This window comes from Taudactylus pleione, unplaced genomic scaffold (genome assembly GCF_031769625.1).
Source record: "Taudactylus pleione unplaced genomic scaffold, aTauple2 ptg000539l, whole genome shotgun sequence".
NCBI classification, from domain to species: Eukaryota; Metazoa; Chordata; class Amphibia; order Anura; family Myobatrachidae; genus Taudactylus; species Taudactylus pleione.
In genome coordinates, this window is record NW_028284941.1 from 1,902,601 (window position 1) to 1,928,213 (window position 25,613).

Sequence of the window (25,613 nt, forward strand, 5' to 3'; positions counted from 1 at the left end):
TTGTCAATTTTGTATATGTTACCCCAACTACTGTATGTGGGAATATGTATAAAATAATTTTTTTTATTATACACATTGGATTACATCCCCATTTATGTTGGCTTGCTTTTAAATATCAAACTGAATATGGTGGAAAGACATAATTAACACTGACTGGATTAAAAAGAAACCGAGATAGAAGGGCTTACACATTTTTAGCCGTGAGTGTGGTACGTCATCATAGCATCCTTTTCTGCAAATAAAGAAACCTTTATACACCTGTTTCTACCTGTTAATGTGTGAGTCAGGGTGTGCTACCCTTTTTATATTTCTTCTGGGTGAAGGCTGCACATGATGTAAAAACAAGCAAAAAACCTTTATGAGCTTCACATCAGTTATCTAATTGTGAGTTTGGGTACAGTACGCTATTACCATCATTTGTGTGATACCTCAAGAGCTACATTGAATACCTATACTTCTCCTTTATATTAACGGACATTTGAAAGACAATACTGCACATTGTATATTTTAATTCTTATTTCACATGTTCTATGGAAACAATAGCTAAATGAATTCAAGAAGCACAAGAATAAGACTACAAACATCTATCACCTTTATACCTTTATGAAAAGAAATGTATTGTATAGATTTTCCTTGCATCCCTAATTTATTTATAGTGTCTAGTTTTGTGTTAATCAGCTACATTTAAATACTTTTGGGTGTGGTGACACTGACAGATACTTATTAATGCTGCTTTGCACAAATTTTGAAGATTAATAATTTTTATATTGAGCCATTTCATACAGTCTGCAATGATTGCACCATTATTATTATTATTATCCTTTATTTATATGGCGCCACAAGGGTTCCGCAGCGCCTTACATAGTACATAAATACAGTACATAAACAGTTGAGCAGAACAAGAAAACATACAGTTTAAGACACTGCAAGACAAGTACATGGTATATAAACATTACTGCAACAGTAGCAGGATGGCAAAAGTCACAGGTTAGGTGCTTTTGAGTATAGAGCTGATAATATAAGTAAAGAAAGGATAAGCACAAGAGGAAAGAGGGCCCTGCTCGTGAGAGCTTACATTCTAGAGGGGATGGGCACACAGACGGGTGACACGGATGGGGTAGACAGTGAGCATGGGACAGAAGGTTAGGATGACCAATGGGTGGATTCCTATTTTACAGTATGTGTGGAAGTCATTTGAATTAAGATTTACGCCACTGACATTCTACTTTAAGAGGCAGTTTTTGTAGGTGTCTGTGGAAAGCCATGGTTGTTATATCAGTTTATGTGAAGTTTGACGGGTAGCTGAAGCCACTTCATGAAGGGCTATTTAGAGAGTTTGGTTAACGTGTGAACCAGCAGTCTCAGGTAAATGTAGAAAATGGTGAAAGTAGTTATTGTAAAGAGATGTTCAGATGTAAAATAATAACTTGTGATCAAGTGTGAATTCTATAAGGCACATTTATTAATTTGGAGGGTGATGGGAGACGTGAGGTTTGCAGGATATTTATTCCATAGTAAATCCGCTGTGTGTGTGGGGCCTGGATTTGGTGATATGTCACCAGATAATAAAAGCAGAAGGATGGAGAAGTAGATATAGTTGTAGGTGTGTAAAAGTTTTTTATAGTGACACAATGAGGCTGTAATAGTCGATTTTCGATGAAAAGAAAGCTCATTAGTTTTTAGAGGAGGTGAGTGACTCAATAGGGCGGCAATGTGCCCAGAGAGGTGAGATGCAGGGAGAGTTAAGGATGTTATATCCTTAGAGAAAATACAAAGGAGGGTGTTGATAAAAAGAAATGTGTAGTACATGGTGAGTTTTAGGTTTGTTATTTTTAGACAAATTTTAAAGCAATTAGTTTCTTAATCTGAAATTACCTTAGATGTTGGCCATTGTTTGTTCAACTGGTTGATTAACTGTTATGTTAGCACAATTTAACACTTGGTGCATTTAACCCCAGCTGCCCCTAGACTGAATATAAAGGAGTGGTATCCTTGACTAAGACAGGCTACAACTGACTCAATTGGTTTGCTGATCAAAGGAGATAACTTGCTTTGAGTTGGAACAAAAACCAGGCCAGATATATACCATAACTATGCCTCACTGACCAATACAGACTATACAGGAAAAAAAAAAAACAAATCTATGCAAGAGAGACAGTCACATACATTTAAATTCACACATGATTGCATGAAGTTCTATGCAGAATATAGATGCAATATGCAGGATGAGAGACAGTCACATACATTTAAATCCGCACATGATTGCATGAAGTTATATGCAGAATATAGATGCAATAAGCAGGATGAGAGACAGTCACATACATTTAAATCCGCACATGATTGCATGAAGTTATATGCAGAATATAGATGCAATAAGCAGGATGAGAGACAGTCACATACATTTAAATCCGCACATGATTGCATGAAGTTATATGCAGAATATAGACGCAATAAGCTGGATGAGAGACAGTCACATACATTTAAATCCGCACATGATTGCATGAAGTTATATGCAGAATATAGACGCAATAAGCTGGATGAGAGACAGTCACATACATTTAAATTCGCACATGATTTCATGAAGTTCTATGCAGAATATAGATGCAATAAGCAGGATGAGAGACAGTCACATACATTTAAATCCGCACATGATTGCATGAAGTTATATGCAGAATATAGATGCAATAAGCAGGGTGAGAGACAGTCATCATGTTAGGGCCTGTGTTTGTTGTGGACCCAGAATGGTAACAGGAGTAGACACCAGAACAGGTTTAAACTGCAAGGTGGGTTGTTTAGTTTATCTTATTGCTCATGTCTACCAACATTCATTAATGTCCAATAATAACAACTAATATATGTGGCAGGAGGGAACTGTAGTGAGTGGGAATAAACGAATGTCCAGATCAGTGACAGATATGAATTAGGTGAATCCAGATAGACTGTAAGAGTGAGTGGAAATCCTGGTATGCTGAATAGTGGCTGAGAGGGATATCCAGAAATGCTGTCATGATGGCTGAAAGGAGAATACAGTAATGCTGTGATGAAGGCTGAAAGGAGAATCCGGTAATGCTGTGATGATGGCTGTGCAGGAATGGGTTAACTGAGGAGACAGGTTCAGGCAGGAGTGGGTCTGGTGGAAGGTGCAGGGCTGATCCCAGTGGAGTGTGAGGCAAGGCAGAGCGGTGCAAGCTATGCAGGAAGCCGGAGGCTGACAAGGAGCAAGGGCAAGCACCGGAGCACAAGTCTAAGGTTCAGGAGCGCAGAGAACTCTCGCTCACATCTGACGCTGTGAACACGTTGCATTGGCAACTACAGGGCTTTCCAAACACCCTTAAGTACCCAGTAATGGAACGTGATAGGCCAGAGAGAGCAGATGACCCACAGACGATTGGCCTGCTATGTCACATGGCCAAAGACAACATAGTGGCGCCCAGACAGCCGTGATGCGGAGACACCACTAGACTTACCCTTGCCAAGATGGCCCAATGCTGGCCATCATCTGCATACACGTAATGCCAGTCTCTACATGCCAGCTCCCCCACCATAAGGACCGCACCACAACACCCTCACCGGTAAGGACCGCAAACCTCCATGCCGCGAGACCCTGGTCATGACATCCTAAGTTTATAATGATGTGGATCCCAAGGACCTATCAATAAAACATTTGGGGTCCTACCTCACTTTTTTTGGGTCCCATCATAATATACAATGTGGACAAAAATGTTTGGCCACACCTGTTAACTATTGAATTTAGATGTTTCAATCAGATCCATTGCCACAGGTGTATAAAATCAAGCACCTAGCAATGCAGTCTCCATTTGCAAACATTTGTTATACAAAAAGGGCCTTTCTGAAGAGCTCAGTGACTTCAAGCGTGGTACTGTGATAGGATGCCACCTTTGCAATAAGACAGTTAGTGAAATTTCATCCCTGCTGGATATTCCACAGTCAATTGTAAGTGATATTATTGGAAAGTTGAAGTGTTTAGATAGAACAGCAACTCAGCCAGAAAGTGGAAGACCATGTAAAATCACAGAGCGGGGTCAACGACTGCTATGGCGCATGGTGCGCAAAAGTCACCAATGTTCTGCTGATTCCATAGCTGAACAGTTCCAAACTACCACTGGCATTAAGGTAAGCATAAAAATTGTGCGGCAGGAGCTTATTGGAATGGGTTTCCATGGCCGAGCAGCTGCATGCAAGCCTTACATCACCAAGTCCAATACCAAGCGTCGGATGGAGTGATGTAAAGCACACCGACACTGGACCATGGAGCAGTGGAATGATGAATCACGCTTCTTTGTTTTGCAGTCAGATTGGGCAAACCTGGGTTTGGCAGATGCTGGGAGAACGTTACCTACCTGACTGCATTGTGGCAACTGTGATGTTTGGTGGGGGAGGAGTAATGGTACGGAGCTGGTTTTCAGGGTTTGGGTTAGGCCCCTTATCTCCAGTGAATGGCAATCTTAATGCATACCAGTAAATTTTGGGCAATGCTATGCTTCCAACTTTGTGGCAACAGTTTGGAGAAGACCCTTTTTTATTCGAACATGACTGTGCCCCAGTGCACAAAGCAAGGACTATAAAGACATGGGCCCTTATTCAGAGCCGTTCGCTATTTGCGGTCGTTCATTCAACAACAAGGGGTGGCTATTCAAATGATCCGTTCGCACATTGCAGTCTGTTCACACCTCTAAGTCTGAACGAGCGAGCAAAACATACACTCGTTTATTTGATAAAAACGCCCCCTGGCCGCTCGCACCATACGTCATGTCCGCTATTTATTAGATTAATCGAGTACATCGTACAGCATATGAACTGCTCGCTATTCTTGTGGTTGGTTTTTTCAACCGCTATTTTGCGAGCAGTTCTGAGTTTAAAAAAACCAAGTGACGTGGTCAATGACGCTGCTGGATTAATTATGCACACCCTTAAAACGCCCGTTTTGACCTTTAAGCACGCCTGCGTTCGAATTCCACTCCCCCATCTTCAAGCACCTTCCCCTGTTACCACCTACATACGCCTCATTCTGTCACTCAAAATAGCAGGCACTCGCTATATAGCGTACAAACGATTTTCGGCCGCACTGACTGGTTCGCGCATGCGCACTAAAAACCGTACGCATGCGCAGATGTGCGAACATCGCTCCGAACGAGCGTACTGCTGCTAACGAGCGGCTCTGAATGAGGGCCATGGTTTGATGAGTTCATTGTGGAAGAACTTGACTGGCCCACACAGAGCCCTGACCTCAACCCCATCGAGCACCTTTGGGATGAACTGGAATGGCAATTACGAGCCAGGTCTTCTCATCCAACATAAGTGCCTCACCTTATAAATGCAATAGTAAAAGGTTTTACAGTGTGCTTGTGTGGGCGCTTCTAGGGTCAGAGCAAGCCTAAATGTGACTGTGAATCTCCCCAATTAGAACTCACAAGGGTAACAATAATCGCAGAAAAAAGAGTGTCACAAATAATTGACACTAGCCCAATAAACCATAAAAAGATATTATTTATTAAACATGTAAATATGTGAATAGATAATTATGCACTGATCACCCAACAGATAATCTGGTGGATATGGGTACATAAAACATTGAACAACAGTAGGCAGAAATAATGTGCCAGAAATGATCATCATGAATCATAAAATAATGGTAAAAACATAAGTCACATAAGTAAAAAGAAGGTCCTACCACCAACTGTGAAAAGGAGCCGCAGGTGTTTAGGCAAAAAAAGCATGCAGAGGCACCAGTTCCCCTGCATGTAACTCCTAGGCTTTACCAGTTGGGATACGTCCTTATTGCTGCATCAGGGGTCCGGGTAGCATGGGGGTATACCAACATGTTTCGAGACGCTTCCTGGTCTCTTCCTCAAGGCAGCCTGCTGTACTGTGAGCTTCCTAAATATTACACATGAAATGCTTCTCCAAAAGTTTTTCTGCGCAGAAAACAGGGAGTCGCTGTAGATGGTCATCCTCGTATCAGAGCAACAAAAGCTCTTGGCCGTGTTTACACTGTACATCCTAAAAATTTTGAATGCTTCTATCTCCGAAGTTTGCTTTACACTGTTACAGGTCCTACTTCCTTCAAAGATCTTAGGACTGTGACGGGGAAGTTTGTCACACTTTTAGTGAGGCCTGCTTAAGGAGAGGTTGGTTGGAGGATGATGTGTAAACAAACATTCTTAAAATCCCAGGCAACGCCGGGTACTCCAGATAGTGTTTAATAAATAATATCTTTTTATGGTTTATTGGGCTAGTGCCAATTATTTGTGACCTGATAAATGACCTATAGAATGAATGGGCACAAATTCCCACAGAAACACTCCAAAATTGTGTGGAAAGCCTTCCAAGAAAAGTGGAAGCTGTTGTAGCTGCAAAAGGGGGACCAACTCCATATTAAAGTATATGTATCTGAATACAATGTCATTACAGTCCCTGATGGTGTAATGGTCAGTTGTCCAAATACTTTATCCATATAGTGTACCTCTCCATATGCCCCATACATGCCCCTTTTATGCATCAAACTTCTCTACATGCCTCTTACATGCCATTAGACTTCTCCAGATTCCTCTTAAGGACATCAGATCTCCACATGCCTCTTATATACCAGGCTCCTCTACATGAACTTTATATGCCACCAGACATATGCTCCTTATATGCTTTTGGACTCTTGTATTAGCGCATAATTTAGTTAATCCATACAGGAACGCCTTGCCAATATATTTTTTTTTTTACAATAATTCTAACAATAATAAATGGGTCCTGGTGGGCAGAGAGGGCTGTTTGACGTGACTTCAGCAACAATGTATGATGATACATCTGTAGGTTTTTTCATTTTCTGTTGCTGTATGCTGACAATAATAAATCATCATTTTGTGTGTTTTAACCCAAACAAGCTATATGGAGACCATTATTTGAGCACCCATATACTGCACCAATGACCTCTTTACTGAGCCAAATACCCCAGAACATCAAAATATGAACACAAAAAATAAGTTAATAAAAACTAAAATACAAACAATACAATACAATACAAACTTGTTTTCCCTTTCCCTTTATTCATTTGCCTGACATGGTCACATCAATTAATCTCTTTTAGAGGCATAAACAGATAGATCGTGCTCAAGCCTCATCTGTCTAAGAACTAACTCAGTTGTAACTTTAACAGTGCTACAATAATGGTCCATAATCAGGCAACATGTGTTGATACTTCAGTTACACATATTATCTGAATTTGATATGCATCATTACTTGTGTATTATGTTGAATGACTTCTTTTAGCTTTTGCACAAAGGCTGCTGATTGTGTGGAAGGGGTTTGCTCTCTGCTTTTGGGTCTATGGGTTATCCAGGCCCTTAGGAAATGTTTGTTGGCTCTGCTGTCATGTCATCATTTGCATACAAAAGAAAAAATATGTAATTAACGATACATTAAAAAAATGTCATGTTTTTGCACCTGCAATGTTATAACCCAATATTAATGGTTCTAATGTTTGATGGTTTCACACAATAACTCATAGTTATGTGAGTAGATGCATTTATTAGATTGTGTTGCCATTTACCTGAGATATCCTGTGTTTTTAATTTTATTTGTATTTACAAATCTATACAACCAACACGACTCTCTTCTCATCTTCCACACAAGTTGATATATTCTCAAGATCCATATAGTGAAATGAGGGAGGTGATTGGTATACCATTTTATAGTCTTGTCAGCATACAAACACTAAAGTAGTGCAACAATGGCCACCTAATGGAGGCTTTATACAACACTGACTACTGAAGCGGAGTGCACGTTCACAATTAAGTTATCCATACACCAGACCAACTTTCCTCCAACAATCCAACTGACCAACCATCCTACTTGTCTGTCCAACTAAAACACTGCCTCAAACGCACAACCAACTTTTTCATCAGACCATCCAACTAGCCAACTACTTCATCAGACAAAAAGTGGGGTGTCTGCGCTGTGACTAATATATTTGCTCAAATATGTATACAAATATTGAGGTTAAAATGAAGTGCTTGGTTTTGTGTTGCATAATTAACGAACAAACTTTACGACATAAAACATATAATGTTTATAGTCTTAATAGACTTTGTTAAGAAGTGGAGGAATAGAGGTGCTTCCCCGCACAGTCCGCAAAGCAATAGTCCATTGTTCGGGTCCTATCTGTCCCTATTATACCTTCAGGATGCAAGAGGACTCGTGGTCTTCTTCCCGCTGAGCAGCGGTCTTCTTCCGGGTACACGTGTGGTGCTCTGATGTGACGTCAGCTGCCAGACGCTATGTGGACTTAGCGGTGGGGTATGCACTTGTTGTTGCTCCACTGGCTCTCAGTAATCCAATGTGTTTTGGACCTCACAGGGTCCTTTTTCACGGATAGAGATGTCCTGTTTTAAAGTCCTTTTTATAGTGATCTTTATTGGAAAAACAGCTAAAACAGGAAGTCTAGAAAACTGGAACTTCCTATCAAATTAGTGGCAACCATGTGCTCCAAAATTAAAAGTTTATTTTTTATAAAAATGTCATTTTAGTTTGTTGTTTATTATGCCTGAATATTAAATTTGAAGAGACAAAAATTAGGGATATAATGTATGTATAACGAGACTGACTATTAAAGATAAAATATAGAAAAGTTATAAAAAGGCTTTTAATTCAAAATCAATGTTAAGTCCGTCTGGTTCCAAAGTTTTTACTAAATAAATCCATTTAGTTTCAGTTTTTTTCAATAAGGTAACTTTGTCCTCTCCCCTCCAACTGGGGTTCACTTTTTGGATACCTATGAATTTTAAGCCTTTTGGATTTCTGTTATGGAGTTTATCGAAGTGTGCTGAGACGATATGGGTAGGGAGGCCCTTTTTTATATTGTTTATGTGTTTGTATATTCTTACTTTTCTTCTTGTTTGACCACATACTGGATTCCGCAGGCACATTCTAATAAACAAATGGCACCCTCTGTTTTGCATGAAATGTGGTCCATTATTTTATGTGTTTTTTCTGTGTTCTTCGAAGTAAAGTCTGGAAATAGTTTGGTATTTGTTGTTTGATTCATGCAACCTACACATTTAGTGCAATAATGGAAGCCATTTTTTTCATTTTTTTCTTTCTTTTTTTCCATTGTTTTTGTAGTTAATAAACTTTTTGTTAGTTGTTGTTTTAAATTCTTTGCTTTTTTATAAATTATTCGAGGTTTTACAGGTAACAATTTTTTGCCTCTTCATCCAACATTAAGATGTTCCAATGTTTTTGTACGATATCTTCAAAAATTTTATGGTTCCCGTTAAATTGTGTGATGAAGGAAACCGAGTCATGATTCTCCAGGTTTTTTGTTTTATACTCAATTAGTGTCTTCCTATTGAGACTTGATCAAGTTCTGAGTTTAGATGTTCTTTGTAACCTTTTTGAATTAAATTTTTCTTAATTTCTCTACTTTGTTGTTGAAAAGTGGTATCCTCGGTACAATTTATTTTTAAGAGATGGAATTGTCCTCCTGGAATGTGTCTAATCCACCTTTTGTGGTGGTTACTTTTGGCAGGTAAAATATTATTTCCATTTACTTCTTTGGCATAGTTTCCTGTATGTAATTCACCATTGTGGACAAAAATTTCTAAATCCAGAAAGATTACAATTTCTTTACTGTGAGTGGATGTGAATTCTAGATTGAAAGTGTTTTTATTGATGAATATGAGGCATTCTGAATGTTCTTCTGTGGAAGCATTCCATATAAAAAAGAGGCCATCTATTTATCTTTGCCATATGATGATCTTTTCCAAGAATGGGTTGTTTTGTCATACTTGATTGTCCTCCCACCAAGCTATGAAAAGATTGGCATAGCTTGGTATGAATAATGTCCCCATGGCAGTTCCTTTTACTTGAAGGAAAAAAAGTGTCCTCATACCAAAAATATTTTTTCTTGAGGATGAAGTCTATAGAGTCCATAATAAAATTTACCTGACTGTTTGGGATTTCTGTTAGTGTTGATAATTAATGATAGGTGGCAGAGCATCCATCCTGATGGTCAATCACTGTGTACAGTGATTTGATATCACTTGTACACAGTGTGTAAGTTTCTTTTCATTCTATGGTTTTCAAGGTTTGTAAAATGTGCATTGTGTCCTTAAGAAAACTTCTTTGTTGTGGTAATAATGGTTGGAGGAAACAAATCTACATATTTTGGTAAGTTCGATGTCAGTGATCCTATTCCCAAAATTATTGGTCTTCCCAATGGTTTGTTTAAGCATTTGTGGATTTTAGGCAGATGGTAAAATGTGGGAATCCATGGATGTTCTATATTGATGTAGTGATACTCCTTTTTAGTTAATATGCCTAATTGCAATGTCCATGACAACCACTCCTCCTCCCTTGTCTGCCAATTTGATAACAATGGTCTTGTCCACTTTTAATTCTCTTAAACTTTTGACTTCCTCTTTTGTAAAATTATAGGGAATTTATGGCTTATCCAGGAGATTTGCAATTTCTTCTTCAACCAACCATTGAAAAGTGGTTATGTGTGGACCTTTTATATGTGCTGGATAAAAAGTAGAAGTGGGTTTGTAGTCCGTATGCATATACTTTATTTTCTTGTTGTAGATGTTATTTCTCTAGTTTGTGGATCTTTAAGGAAATATTTTTTCAAACACACTTTTCTAATAAATTTATCGATGAATAAATTACATTTGTTAAGGCTTGACTGCGGTGCAAATTTGAATCCCTTTTTTAACATGCTGACTTGTTCTTTAGTCAGTTCTTTCTTGCTTAAATTGAAGACCATCTCCTTTATATTTTCATCTTCTTCTTGACCTATTGTTAGGCAGTTTTTTCTTTTTCTCTTTTCTCCCCTTTATCCTCTTTTCTGTATGTTGGGTCCAGAAGGTATAGTAGGGACAGATAGGGCCCAAACAACGGACTATTGCTTTTGCGGACTGTGCGGTGGAGCACCGCCATACCTCCACTTCTTAACAAAGTCTATTAAGACTATAAACATTATATGTTTTATGTCGTAATGTTTGTTTGTTTATTATGCAACTTCATCAGACAAGCCAACTTCTCTCCAAATTGTGATGTCACAGAAGTAGGTGAACAATGGGCCTGATTCATTATGGATCACAACATGCGATTACGGACGCAGATGGCTGATTGTTGCGTACTGCAGATGCATATATTTCGCAGTATGCATACGCGAAGGCTCCACTGTGATCACTCTGTGATCCACTCAGACCCATGGCAGAGTGATTGACAGGAAGTGACCGTTTGGGGGTGGTCAGTGTGTTTGAACGCCGTTACAAGGGCATGCATAACTTAGTCACTGCGATGGCATACGTAGCTTGAGCTTTCACTGAGTGCAATGAGGTTAGCAAATTTTGAGTAAGGTCAAACCTGTTGTAATTGTGTGTAAGGCTCCAATGGTACTCGTTGTTACCGATGGTTTCGCAAACTTGCAAAGTATTATGGATGTAATTAAGGGGGAAGTGGGCGTCCTTATGTTAGGCTGCAATGGCATTGCGATTGCAAACATTAGCATATTTTCGCAGTGGGTCTGTGTGCGTAATCGCAGCTGTGATTGCAATAGCAATCCGTAATGAATCAGGCCCTGTGTCTGCCTATTTTTGCATGTTTTGAATAAATAAATATTTGTTGCTTTAAAAGGAAAAAAAACTTTTGCATGTCTATTTATTTCAATAAAACTGGGCTGTATTTTTTCAAAGTTTTTATAGTGAACTACATGTCTATAACCGCATTTTACTGAATATTTATTCAAATATAAAAATCAAAACAGCTATTCTATTGTGACATTATACACTTATTTTTTATTTTTTTATTCAATTTTGTGTTTTACACAACACATCAATATAAATCGACAACAAAAGAAAAACTAAACAAAAGGGCAAAACAGACAAGAAAAAAACGAAAATTAACTCATACTTCTACCTAAACTAGATGATTAGGGAGTATCTATGGGGCATATTTATCATCAATATTTGCATTTTTCTGGGATACCTTACCGGGAGCTTGCCCCCAATAGCTAATGCTGTCTGTACTTGACATTAGCCTATGGTAGCCATTGGCCCCCCAGTGATAAAAGGCACCGGCGGCACATGCACAATGTACTCAGGGCCGGATTAAGGGGGGGGTGACAGGAGTGGTCATCCAGGGGCCCCCACACACAGGAGGGCCCCCACACTCATACCCGGCTGGTGACGCAGGGACTAGGGGCACATGTAGACTGCTGCCTGCGCTGCTGCATGATCAGCAGGGCACAGGCAGATACCAGTAAGGGGACAGGACAGTCCAGGGATCCGCGTCGCTTAGTAACTTTATTGAACCGGCGGTGCCAGTGGCCGGTGCAATAAAGTTTTTTTTGTTTAATCAGTGCAGCATGCGTGACGTCATGATGTCACGCAGCGCTGCACCCATTGAAAGAGCAGGCATACGAGGAGCTGTGCTGCAGTGAGCAGCCGACAAACAAATAAGGTAAGTGTGGGGGCTAGGCGCTGGGGAGGGAGACGCAGTGTGCTGAAGAGACAGACAGGGTCTGTCAGAGTGTCATCAGGGGGAGGAGGCATTGTGGCTGTATTGGAGGGGGACAAGGGCCCCCACAAATTAGTTGCCCCGAGGCCGCCACATGACTTAATCTGGCCCTGAATGTACTCTATGCCGAGGGCCCAAAACAGGAAGCAGTGTGATAGCGTAAGTTATCGCACCATTTCTAGCTCATCGCTGGGATGGGCTCTTATTACCCATCTCACCAGCAACAGCAGAATATTAAATTCAAGTGAAAATATTTACACTTTGAAAATTTTAAGAAAAAAATATTTATCACATCTGCATTATAAATGCGAATTGTGATATATACTGGGTAGGGTACTGGATACCTGCCCTCAACTATTATGTGTTTCAAATTACTGTTACCAGGGTGTAAATAAAACTGTGTTGCAAATGCCTAATAAGTGTAATAAGAATCAGTAAGGAGATGTATCTAATATTCTTGCTGTGTTGTACTTGTAACAATATAAGAGAAATGGTGTAATGTTACAATAGAGCTGGTATACATGGGGGTAAAGCAAGAGAAAAGAGAAGGTATGCAGGGGGAGAGCTGGCATATATTCGGGAGAAAGAGCTGGTATATCTGGGGTGCAGCGGACAATATAAGCCGGACTACACTCTTTTGTATTACTATGTCGACACTGGATGGTGCCCTTATAGAGCTGGCATTAAACTGCATGCTATACCTCTGTTACACCAGGGTGGCCTGGGATACAATGACTGTAGTATACAGAAGGAGCCGTCATGCACCATCAGCATTATTACAAGGGTATTCATTTAGGGACCACAGCTCTACTACCTATAACACATTACAGCACCATGATGGAGGGGGCAGCCTTCTGAGGTGCAGCTCAGTCCTGTACCCACATCCTACAGCAGGACTCCCAGCACCACAGCAGAAGCACTGCACCAGATCCCCGGGGCCCAGGTAGAAGAAGTGACATCTACATGGATATACAGAGGATGTAGTTAAAATGCCGACCATCGGCATGCCGTGTGATGAAATCCCGGTGACGGGATCCCGAACTGGGGGCAAGACACCAGCACCAGAATCCCACCAAGAAGGTGAATGCTGATGCCACGATCCTGACAGATGGCATGCTGATGGTAAGTACAGTGGGAGCCATTAGGTCTTAGTCGCGGGTGGAGGGGGAGAGTTAGGTTTAAGCACCCTGGGGGTTTAGGTTTGGGCTAAAGAAGGGGGAAGGTCAGGGTTAGGCTACTGACAGGGGAAGAGAGTTAGGCACCATTGGGGGGATTAGGGTTAGGCACTAAGGGGTGGATTAGGTTTAGGCACTAATGGAGAAGGTTAGGTTTAGGGTGCGGGGTAGGGTGCACAACAGGAGAGTTAGAGTTAGGGGGTTAAGGAAGGAAGGTTAGGGTACTTACCTCTCCCATGTCAGGATTCTCAGCATCAGGATGCCGCTGTTGGTCTTTTGACAGCAGGCATCCCGAGTGCCGGGATTTCATACCCAACCCATATACAGTACCAGCATATAATAGGATTACACGGGTCCATACCTGTGTAGAAGCAGTTGAGACAGCCAATCTCCGGCTGCATGCCCTTCTTCTGCACCTGGCAGAGATCCCTGAAGCCCAGCTGGACGATTCTGCATCCGCAGTGGCCTTTCATGCGGCTCTAAGCTGCACTGGCTCTACTTGGTCCATGTAGCTGCACCTATAGGGCACTCGGGGACAGGTATGGTTCAGTGGGGCATGCCAGGACATGGCCCCACAGTGGAAGTGCTCCAGCCCCTGGCACACATTGGGGCTCAGGCTGTCAAGAATCCCAGGGCAAAGCCATGCCAATTCCCTCCTCCCAACACTCCCTTCTTAGGCATCCAAGCTCCTACCCAGGCTCCCCCAATGAGAACAGCTCCATCTCTGCTCTGTCCCTGCTGGGGGCAGCCTCAGCATCGTGGCTGGAATGGGCCGCTCGCCCAATGCACATTCGCTGCTCACATTGTGCTGGGAGTCAGTGGGTCATTTGCTGCACACATTTCTCGGCACAACACTGACCCTCCATCCATCATAGCAGTGCCTGGGCCAGGACGCAAAGAGGCAGCAGTGTTCCCGGCGGCTCTCTGAGTTCTGTCATAAGAGGTGACTGTGACAAAAGTAGGTGGACACTGGCGGATATCGTCCGCCAACGAATCATTCAGTTGGGGGGCGGGCAGTTGGATACTACCCCCCTACACTAGAATGATAAGTTGACAAAAATCAAACGTTTTACTTTCCCAACTAGTTGGAACGTTCGCTATTTGCCATTTTTCAGCTTGTGGGAGCAAACAAATGATTATCATTTGCTCCCACACAACCAGCCAACTAGTTGGAATAATATCATTCTAATGCAGAGGTTCCCAAGCACGGTCCTCAAGGCTCCCCAACAGTTCAGGTTTTAGCAATATCCATGGTTGAGGTACTAATTAAGTGACCTGGGGTCAAGCATGGATATCCTTAAAACCTAGACTGTTAGGGTACCTTGAGGACCGAGTTTGGGAGTCTGTTTTAGTGTATGGCCAGCTTTACATGTGCACAGGTGTATGTCGGGGCTAGGCTAGTTTGAATAAATACCCGATGAGTGTTTTATGGGTTCTTTATATTTTACAGACAGGCATGTTGGTAACTGTTTTGAAAGTTAGACAAACACATTTCTCTAACGCAGCTCTTGGTAATGCATTTTTTTAATATAATCAATTTAATTTATTTTAGGGAAAAAAGCATATTGTTATAAGGTGAGTGGCACTTTTCCTTTTGTGCTTTTTCAAATGACTGCACTGTGTGTGTCACCATTTCCTAATTTCACCTTTATCTCTTCCTACGGGGTTTTATTTTCTTTTTGTGGATCACAAACATGAATCTTTCATTGCATCAGATAAAGTCTTTTAAAACATATGTTTGGCCATTGTTATATTTTTCATGTGTAACAGCATGAGATCTGCCTGAAGGCTCTCTCTGAAGAGTGATCTCTGAATATTTATCTTGTGTTTTCTACATTAAAACACACTCACAATATATTATTTGTTTTATTACACATGCAAACAATTTTCCAATGTTTACAAATGAAAACATAAATATTTTTTATGCCTTCTTTTAGTGGCACAATAACCTTCTCAATATTAATGCTGGGTACACACTGGCAGATATATTGGCTGATCAATTGATCGGTCAATATTTCGGGTGCCCGTCGGCCAGTGTGTACCTGCGATATGTCTGTGAACGACGTTGAACAATATCACGTAGGCTGTGCTGCACAGCTATACCCAAAATATATTTACAGATACAGTATATTGGGGCATTATGCTGTGTGTACTGGTGGAAAACATCCCCACTTCTATATGGAATATTGTTATGTGTATACATTATGTATGAGAATAGAAGGGTACCCTGCGCATTGGATGCTGGTAGTGTGGCAGGGAGTGCTGCAGGTAGTGAGGTCACCCTGAACTAATAGGAGAATAGTATAGCAAGTCTACTGCGCTCAACCCCTATTGGTGGCATGTGTGAGTGTAATCAAAAATCTGATGAGAACTGGAATAGCTGAATAGCATCTATATTGGGTAATGTTATACAATGTATATACACTGGTGGCCAAAATTGCAGACACATTTTGAAATTGAAATGTTTTTCAACTGTGAATGCATATAAAAACTGTTTCACTTCACGCAGTGCAATTATTCATATATCAAATGAAAGGAAATTTAATGCTGAATTCAATACAATAAACAGAGGTCATATATTTGCATTAAAAGGGAAGTTATGCTACTTTCAGTCAGACAAAGAAGCACAGATGCGTGAGATTCAAGAAGCGAATTGGAGTAACAGCTACTACCAGCCAATCGGAATCGTCATTCCGAGGACCAATCAGCTGTCGTTTATGAGCAGATGCAAGGTCAAGTTCAAAGGTGGGAAAGGTCAGTTTGGCTGTTTCATTTTGCAGAATAAAGTTGGTTACTGAAGTGCAATTATGGTTGGATGTTTGTGTGTATTGTTTAGTACTATGACGATGTAAAAAATAAATACAACAATGTCGTCCAGGCAAAAGGGTGACTGGTCACTCAGGAAGAGATCCAGGATTGTGGTGTTACGTGAAAATGGTCTTTTGTATGCAGCAATTGCGAGAGAAGTTGGTGGGAATGTGACAACATCAGGAGTACGAAAGTTTTGTTTACGCTCTCAGGAAACACAATCTATACAAAACAAAGAAGGAAAAGGCCGGAAAAAGTGCACAACAGCTGTTGATGATAGGAGAATAAAATTAATTTGCGTCAGGGACAGATGGATGTCATCTGTGGCCATTAGCATTGAACTGAGTGCAAATGGCGTTTTTGTCATTGCAAGAACGGTATGAAAGAGACTAACGGAGGTTGGCCTAAATTGTAGGATTCCCTGAAAAAAAGCCATTTCTGAATAAAAAGCAGCCGCAGAAATGAATACAGGGGGCAAAAGAACACATTGCATGGACAAAAGGTCAGTGGAAACAAGTGATATGGAGTGACGATACTAAGATATCGATATTTGGTAGTGATGGGAGAAAATATGTGAGATATCGCATCAGGGAAGAGATACATCCAGATTGCATGCAAGCAACAACAAAGAATCCTACAAGTGTTATGATCTGGGCATGTATGACAGCAGATGCTGTAGGCTGCCTGTATGTCATAGATGGAACACTGAACAGCAGAAAGTACATTAACACCATCCTACAACCAAAACTTCTACCTTCTATCAGGGATCTCTTTCCAGATAATGCCCCATTTTTTTTTCCTGCAGGATTTAGCTCCCTGCCACACTGCACGGATATGCAAACAGTGGTTCACCGAGAACGACATACAGGTGCTGGGATGGCCAGGAAACAGCCCAGACCTGAAACCCATAGAACATTTGTGGTTCAGTTTGAAAAAACTGGTACATCTGAGGCATCCATCCAATAAAAGACAATTAATTGAGGCTATAATTGTCTCATGGCACCACATAATAAAGAAGGAAGAGCTCCAAACATTGGTTGGCTCAATGCCACGTCACTGTGCTGCTGTCTTGAAAAATATGGGATACCCAACGAAATACTGATATGACAGTAGCATCATAAGTACACAGGGATTTTCACGCTAAGTGTTGTTTTCACTGCATAACTTCCCTTGGAATGCAAATATTTGACCTCTGTTTATTGTGTTGAATTCAGCATTAAATTTCCTTTCATTTGATATATGAATCATCGCACTGCATGAAGTGTAACAGTTTATATAAGCATTCGTACTTGAAAAACATTAAAATTTAAAAAAATTCCCACAATTTTGCCCACCACTGTAATATATAGTTCATTCGCTATAAATGAACGAGAGCACTCTTCAAAGTCAATCTCTTAAGACGATTTGTTTTATTTGGGCTAGTTAATGCCCCATAGATAGTAGACATCTGATTACGATGTAACAAATCCCTAATGTCAATGTTTCGGTTCATGTCGAACCTTCTTCAGGACATTGTATTCCAATCAAGACATCTGTTGCACATAACCAAAATAATGCAGACAATTTCTGTGAAAAAAAACAAACAAAGACATATAGGGGTAGTCTATAAGGGTTCACACACCATTATAAACTAAAGCACAACCATGTGGATGTGCTTACACATTAATTTACCAAAAAACATCAATACTGGCTTCTGTATATACTTAATGTAGATAGCACTAGACACTGACAATGACACTGTAGTGTCCAAATGAAAGCAATTGTCATCCATAGCCACCCTATTATAAAGTGTGTAAATGTGGAAACATACACATATATATGTACCTACACAAGGCATATCAATACAGAGCAGTGCATAGAAGGACCATAAATAATGTAGCCATAAACCCAAAGCAGAACATACATTAGTAAGAAATGGACTAGCAACAATTTAAGGACTGGGGTCTAGTAGACCAGTGATACACCAAGAGATGCAATATGAAATACAAAAAGAATGCTTACCAATGTTTCCTGACACTGTGGATGACCAATACCGATAGGTGTTACCAAACACCAGTGTCCACATTCACGTGTACAAAGAAAGTGCAGTGACTGGGGGTTTAAGATGCCGCACATCCGGAAGTGCGCACCAACACGTGGGTGTTAGACCCGCCCAGTGATGGCGCTTGACTAGCTACAGTCGTCTAAAGGTACAAAATGTGTAAATCAAACTGTGAAAGTAGCGTGCATTCCACCGGCAAAGCGGAGACAGATTCCGACGTGCATGCCACAGGCCAAGCATCGCCAACCATACAAACAACATGGTTTCTGTAGAAAAACCAATGGAAGAGCGCAGATCACGCTTACAGTGTATAAACACATAGATGGATTGATATGCGGGTGGCCACTGTTACTGATGTACAAAGCAAACCAGCACACATCAGTGTTGCTACCTGTAGTGTAATATAAAACTATGGTGTTGGAACCTGCAATCTGAATGTATTCATAAAACATAGAACATGTACAAATATAACAATACTCGATACTCACCAAAATTATATATATACAAACATATATCAAAGGTACTATGACACAAGAGGAGTCAAAACATGCAAGTTAAGGTAAAGAAAAATGACATAAGAACTTAACCAAAAAGTGATAATGACATACAACAGAAAGGAACCATGACTGCCACTGTCATGCGATAAAGGTGGCAGCAATGCACTAGTGTGAAAGATGAGACATATATGGGAATAGTGATAAGCCCATATATAAAACAAATGGCAAGCATTACAACAAATTTACACACCACCTGAAGATGATTATTTGCAAACCCAATCACTACCAGTGTACCCCTCATGTAGGGTCAACTAAAGCACCAATGTGCTCATAAAAAACTATTCAATGGATTGTACTCATTGATGCCCTTGGGGGCCACTGTGTCTAACTGGTAAATCCAGTAGCTTTCATGCTTTTTCAACATTTGAAGTCTATCACCCCCAAACTCAAGAGGTGCTATCCAGTCAATTAATTTGCATTTCAGACTGGCAACTTGATACCCTTTCTCCAAAAAATGCCGGGCCACAGGTTTGTCAATGGAGCCTGTATTCAAGGCTGCCCTAATTGAGGCTCTGTGGTTGGCCATACGGTCTCTGAGTTTCCTTGAAGTCAGCCCCACATAATAAAGTCCACAGGGAAAAATCAAGATGTAGATCAAATGATCCAAAGTGCGATGAAAATGGTAACGGATCTTGATTTTGCGGCCAGAATGTGGGTGTGGGAACATGGGTCCCACCAACATAGAGGTGCAGGTAATGCAGCTACCACAAGAGAAACTACCAGGCTTGGATGTCATGGCCTCTATAATTTTATTTTGGCTGCCCGGGTGCATGGCTGGCCTCATTAAAAGTTGTTTAAGATTGGGTCCTCATTTAAATGCCATCATTGGGGGACTCACATTTTTAAAAGGCAGTGACTTATCACTCGATACTATCGGCCAGAGTTTCCACCAAAAGCCCTCCTTGCTTTTGGTGCGCAATTGTCATATCTCATGATGAATTTTGGACATTGTTGTTTCTTTGACCTGGTTTCACTATCACCTTTGTTACCTAAAAAGATCTTCTGTGCTTTGTTGTGACATCGCTAGAGCATTTTCATCCTATATCCTCACTCAAGAAACTTGGCTGTCATCTCTTTCAATTGTCTGTTCCTTAAGGTGTCATCACTGTTGATTCTCATGACACGTAGGAACTGGGAGATGGGCAAATTATCCTTTAATGCTTGTGGATGGTAACTAGTGGGAATAAGAGCCATGTTTCTATCTGTCTCTTTCTGATATAAAGAGGTAGTCAACCAGCCATATTAATTTGAAATGGCTACATCAAGGAAATTAATAGACTGGTGGTTTATCTGAGACGTAATTCTGATAGGACTTGTTAGCTGATTTAACTCATCGACCATCTCTATAAAAGAGTCTTCAGTGCCTCTCCACAGGATGAAGATGTTGTCTATGAACCGGCGGAAAAAATAAATGTTTGATCCATACCTCGGTAAAATGTGCTCGGTTTCATATCTCGTCATATATAAGTTCGCATACAATGGAGCGAGATTGGACCCCATCACCAGTGACTTGCATATAATAAGCATCTTGTAGAAGAAATGGTTGTTGTACAGCACTAGTGTGGCTAAATCAATAATGTACTCCATTGGAGGATGAGCTCCTGGTCTAAATTTAAAGATATTCTGGATCGTCTCAAGGCCCTCTTCGTGCGGTATAACTGTATACTATATAAACTGCATATAATATATGTGTTCACTGACAAGCAGTCTATACAATGTTGCGACCCTTTTTACAGCAAAATAACAGAGTGTGAGGAACAATGGGGGTAAAAAGGTTTCCACAGTGGATACAGAACTGAACAATAGTGACCCCTGATCTGAGGTTTTAGCTGTTCCTGTAGTCTAGGAGAAAGTCACTGAATCTTCACAGAGCTGCTGGGCAGTTTCTTTGTATGTGTCGTGGTAAGTACTGTATAGTCTCCAGGCAGACAAATGGTGGTTGCTACCAGGAGGGTAGAGTAAAGTTTAAACAGTACCTTAATGGTGTGCAGTAAGCGGCGTCCCGCTTATCTGCTGTGTGTTCTACCTGGTCCTCTGGTGCTGCTTGGGCTGCAAGACATGTGGTTGTTAAAGCAGTGTGGCCAATCAGGTGTGTAGGTGCCGTCTGATGCAGAGTTTCCGCTAGTTCACTCCTCATGTGGAGATGCTGCTGGCAGTTCTCTTTGTGGGGATCACTGTCAAGGTTTCAATCTAGTGGGAGGGTCTGCTTTTTGGGTGGTGCCTGCCACGCGTATCTCTAGTGCAGGATTGTACCGCGGAGCACACACCTCTTGCTTGGGTTCTGTTAGGCTCGTTACACACTTCTGGATTCTTCTGGATCTTTGTCACATGACGCAAATGCCGGTCACATGTCCCCGCAGTTTGGATGTTCAGAATGCAGGTGGCTGTAGCGGCACTCTCACAGGTGTGCGTGTGGTTTGGCGATTGTGCTCCCCAATGCGTTATGGCCATGGATGGCCTTCCTCTGGGGGTATAAGTCAAGCAGATGTGCTGCTTGGATATCATCTAAAAGGACTTGTGGGTCTCTGCTTCTTTTCTGATTGGTCGATTGGTGCGGTGCTCTGGTTCAGTCTTCTGTCCATCTTGGTGTATACTGTAGATAATGGTTCTTGTAGAGGGTAATGATGGTGATGAATGGGATTGGCATTCAAGAGGTTAAGCGGCCATCTTGGTAGTGGTGTATGTTTGTAATTTGTGTGTCTGACAAATGTGGCGGACATCGTGGTGTAGACACTTCAAAGGATGCTATGATAGGATCCTTGTGGTGGATGGTAGTATAGCTGCTTGTTAGTGGATTGAGTGGGGTTAAATAGCCATTATGGTTGGTGGATACATTATGTACTATTCTACACAATGTGGATGACATTTATTTTAATGATATTTTCATAACTCATATAAAAAAGAGTGCACCAAAAAGCAAGAGTTCTTGTGATGTACTGGTCTTGGGGTCAATCACTTTTTTTTAGTTTAATGTCAATATGGCCCCTGTTACGGTTTCAAAAAGTGTTGCTGCTACATTAAATGATTATTAAAATGTAGAAGTTATCACTGGCATTATAGTATATAGTGGAACATATATATAATATTCATTGTCAAAGCTGGTCATTCATTGTCAAAGCTGGCCATAAATGGTGTGATATGCACTGTGTGATGCAATGGAGGATCCAATGTCCAACAGGCCCTACACATGGTGTGATCAGGTGGCCGACCGCCTGATATGCCAGGTCCACCCTCCCCTACCCACATAGTGCTACATGGGATCACACATCGCATCTCCAGATTGACTGAAGCTGCAGTAAGATCTGGAGATGCAAAGTACGACCCCACAGGTGCATGCTCTGCTTGATATCATGCCCATACAAGGTATGATATAGCAGCCAAATCGTACCTATCCATCGGATTGACTACTTTATCGCACCGTGTTTGTGCACCTTAAGTTTAGCTGCAGTATCTACAGCAGCACATTTAACTTTTTCTTATGTACAGTAGCTGTCATTCTTGAGTTATTGAAAAGAATTGGAAGCTGCCAGATAGCAATGTTGCTGAAATAGAACTGACCTGGGATAGAAAGATCTACCAGATGAGTTTCTTCATCAACCTAGTAGTAGTTACTGTACTTTTTATACTATATAGAAACTGACACAGGTTTGAAACTTACACAGTAGAGATGTGCTGGGTACACACTGGCAGATATATTGGCAGATCAATTGATCGGCCAATATATTGTGTGTGCGTCAGCCAGTGTGTACCAGCGATATGTCTGTGAACAGGGCCGCCATCAGGGGCGGACTGTCGGGACTTTAGTCCTGGGCTCAGGTATTCGGGGGGCCAGCCCGCCTGCCTGCCACTATCCTCCTGGCCCACAGCGGAAGAAGTGACAACTGACAGGCTGAGCTGGGGGCCCACTCCTATCATCATGGTGCAGCAGCCCATGTCCAATGCTATGGACCCAGCCATGCCCTGCCTAAGTACACAGAAACCCCCCTGACCTACCAATTTAATTTTTTTTCAGAGATGGAGACAGCCTAGTCTCCATCTCTGCACCATCCTCGGGCACCACCCACAATCGGTGCTGCCTGGCTGCTGCCTGTTCAGATGTCAGCGCTTCCACATCAGGTGGCTTTCATACCACCTGACGCGGAAGAGCTGCCAGCTGAATCGGCAGTGCGCCATGGTCACAGCCCTCCCAGAGGGAGTTTGACAGAGGGAGACACTGCTGGAGTCGGGCTCTGGCAGTGTTTCCTTCTGTCTAGCTCTCTCTGCCGGGTTGGCCCAGAAGATTGGAGGAGCAGACGGCGGCGGGCATAGGAGCGGGGATACAGGTAAGTGGTTTTTTTGTCTGTGTGTGTCTTTGTTGTTATATATGTAAGGGGCACTGCTGGGGGGAGGCACTACTGGGGGCACTGGCACTGCTGGGAAGGGCATTATATAATGGGGGACAACTACTGGGGGAACTGGCACTGCTGGGGGGGCATTATATAATGGTGGACAACTACTGGGGGCACTGGCACTGCTGGAGGGGCATTATATAATGGGGACAACTACTGGGGGCACTGGCACTGCTGGGGGGCATTATATAATGGGGGACAACTACTGGGGGCACTGGCACTGCTGGAGGGGCATTATATAATGGGGGACAAATACTGGGGGCACCGGCACTGCTGGGGGGGGCATTATATAATGAGGGACAACTACTGGGGGTGCTGGCACTGCTGGAGGGGCACTATATAAGGGGGGACCACTACTGGGGGCACTGGCACTATATAAGGGGCACTGCATAAGGGGAGCCACTACTGGGGGGCACTGTATAGGGGGGACTACTACTGAGAGCACTGCATAGGGTGGACTACTACTGGGGGCACAATATAAGGGGCACTGCATAGGGGGGACCACCACTTGGGGCATTGTATTGGGGACAATGGGCCTGATTCAGAGCCGGACGCTCTGACCAGAGCACTCGCTCTGAATCAGGGCCCTCCTACCTAAACTTGGAGCAGTCTCTTGGATGCTTGCATAGCTGTGGGTTACCACCATAGCTTATGTGAGCGTCCATGATGATGGTCACGATGGTCAAGACCATTGCGACCATCGGGCTTGAGACGAGACCCTGCGGTAGGGTCTCGGTGACCGCAAGCCCTGGAGTGATTTTGGCCCCTGGCACGCCCACCAAAGGGGGCGTGCTGTCAATCACCATCGACAGCATGCCCCCTTTGGTGCGAGACCCATAACGACGGCTTGGCCGTCGTTATTCGGGTCTCGCGCATGCGCACGATGGAGCCGCCCCCGTCGTGCGCATGTGCACTTGCGCAACATTGGCACGCTTGCGAGCGGGTCTGAATTAGGCCCTAGGTGTGAAAGTCTTGGCTTTAAAACTCCCCTAACACTTTAAAACCCCCCCTAACACACTGCGTTGCATTTACACTTAAATTATATATATATATATATATATATATATAAAAATATCTGTCCTCAAAGTATAGTCATACCTGAAAGCTATGTCTGCTCTAGAGATCTGGAATACATTACCTATTAACAGCTTGAACGGTGTGCTGTCACTTCCCTTTGAGATATACTCACCACCTTTTCGCTGTTGCCAGTCACCTCTGCTGTGTGGATTTCAACTAGCCAGCTTCTGCAGAGATGATCCCCTCAAGCAGTTTGTCTACCTACCTACCACATGCGGAATGGAACCTCTGCTGTAGTTCTGCCCACTGCTGTCTGTCATGGCCAGCTCTACAGAAAGCTGTACTGCTTCACTGCTGTCTATGACTACCAGGGCCTCTGCTACTGCTTTGCCGCTGTCAGTCACTGCTGGTCCCTCTTCCTGCTGCCAGCCACCGCTGCCACCACTGAGCATGGGACCTTGCTGCCGAGACCATAAGCTTCCTCTCAGAGTCCACCCCCTGTGCCTGGCAGTCTTTCCATAGCTCTGCTGATGCTCAGGACACAAGGGGGTGAGCACTTGAGGAAGGGATCTCCAGACTAACTGTCAGTGTGCTGGCAGCTGCTTTTATACCTCTCTTTGTCCCTGCCCTTCTTTCCCTGACAGGAACCCAATCACTCCCAGCTATATCACTCCGCTTCTTCTTCTACAGTGCATGTGCTTCCCACACACTAGAGCACCTTCTCACCACAGAGAAAAAAAACTACCACATAAACCTATATACAAATACATGAAATACATATACCTGTGCAGCTCATGCCCCTGCACTACAGCCTTCAAGGGATAATTAATTACCTCAGGCTCTTATATAGCTAGAATCATCACATATTTAGACAGGGCTAGAATCATCACATATTTATATATTAAATAAATACCTATAAAGATTAATTGCCCTTTGGGCCTGATTCTGACCCAGTCGCAAGTGCTGTGCGCTCGCAACCGGGTCGATGGTAGGCCAGTACGCATGCGCGAGACCCGGATAGTGACGGGCAAACCGTCGCTCCGGGTCTCGTAACAAAGGGAGCGTGCTGTCCATGTTGAGTGACAGCATGCCCCCT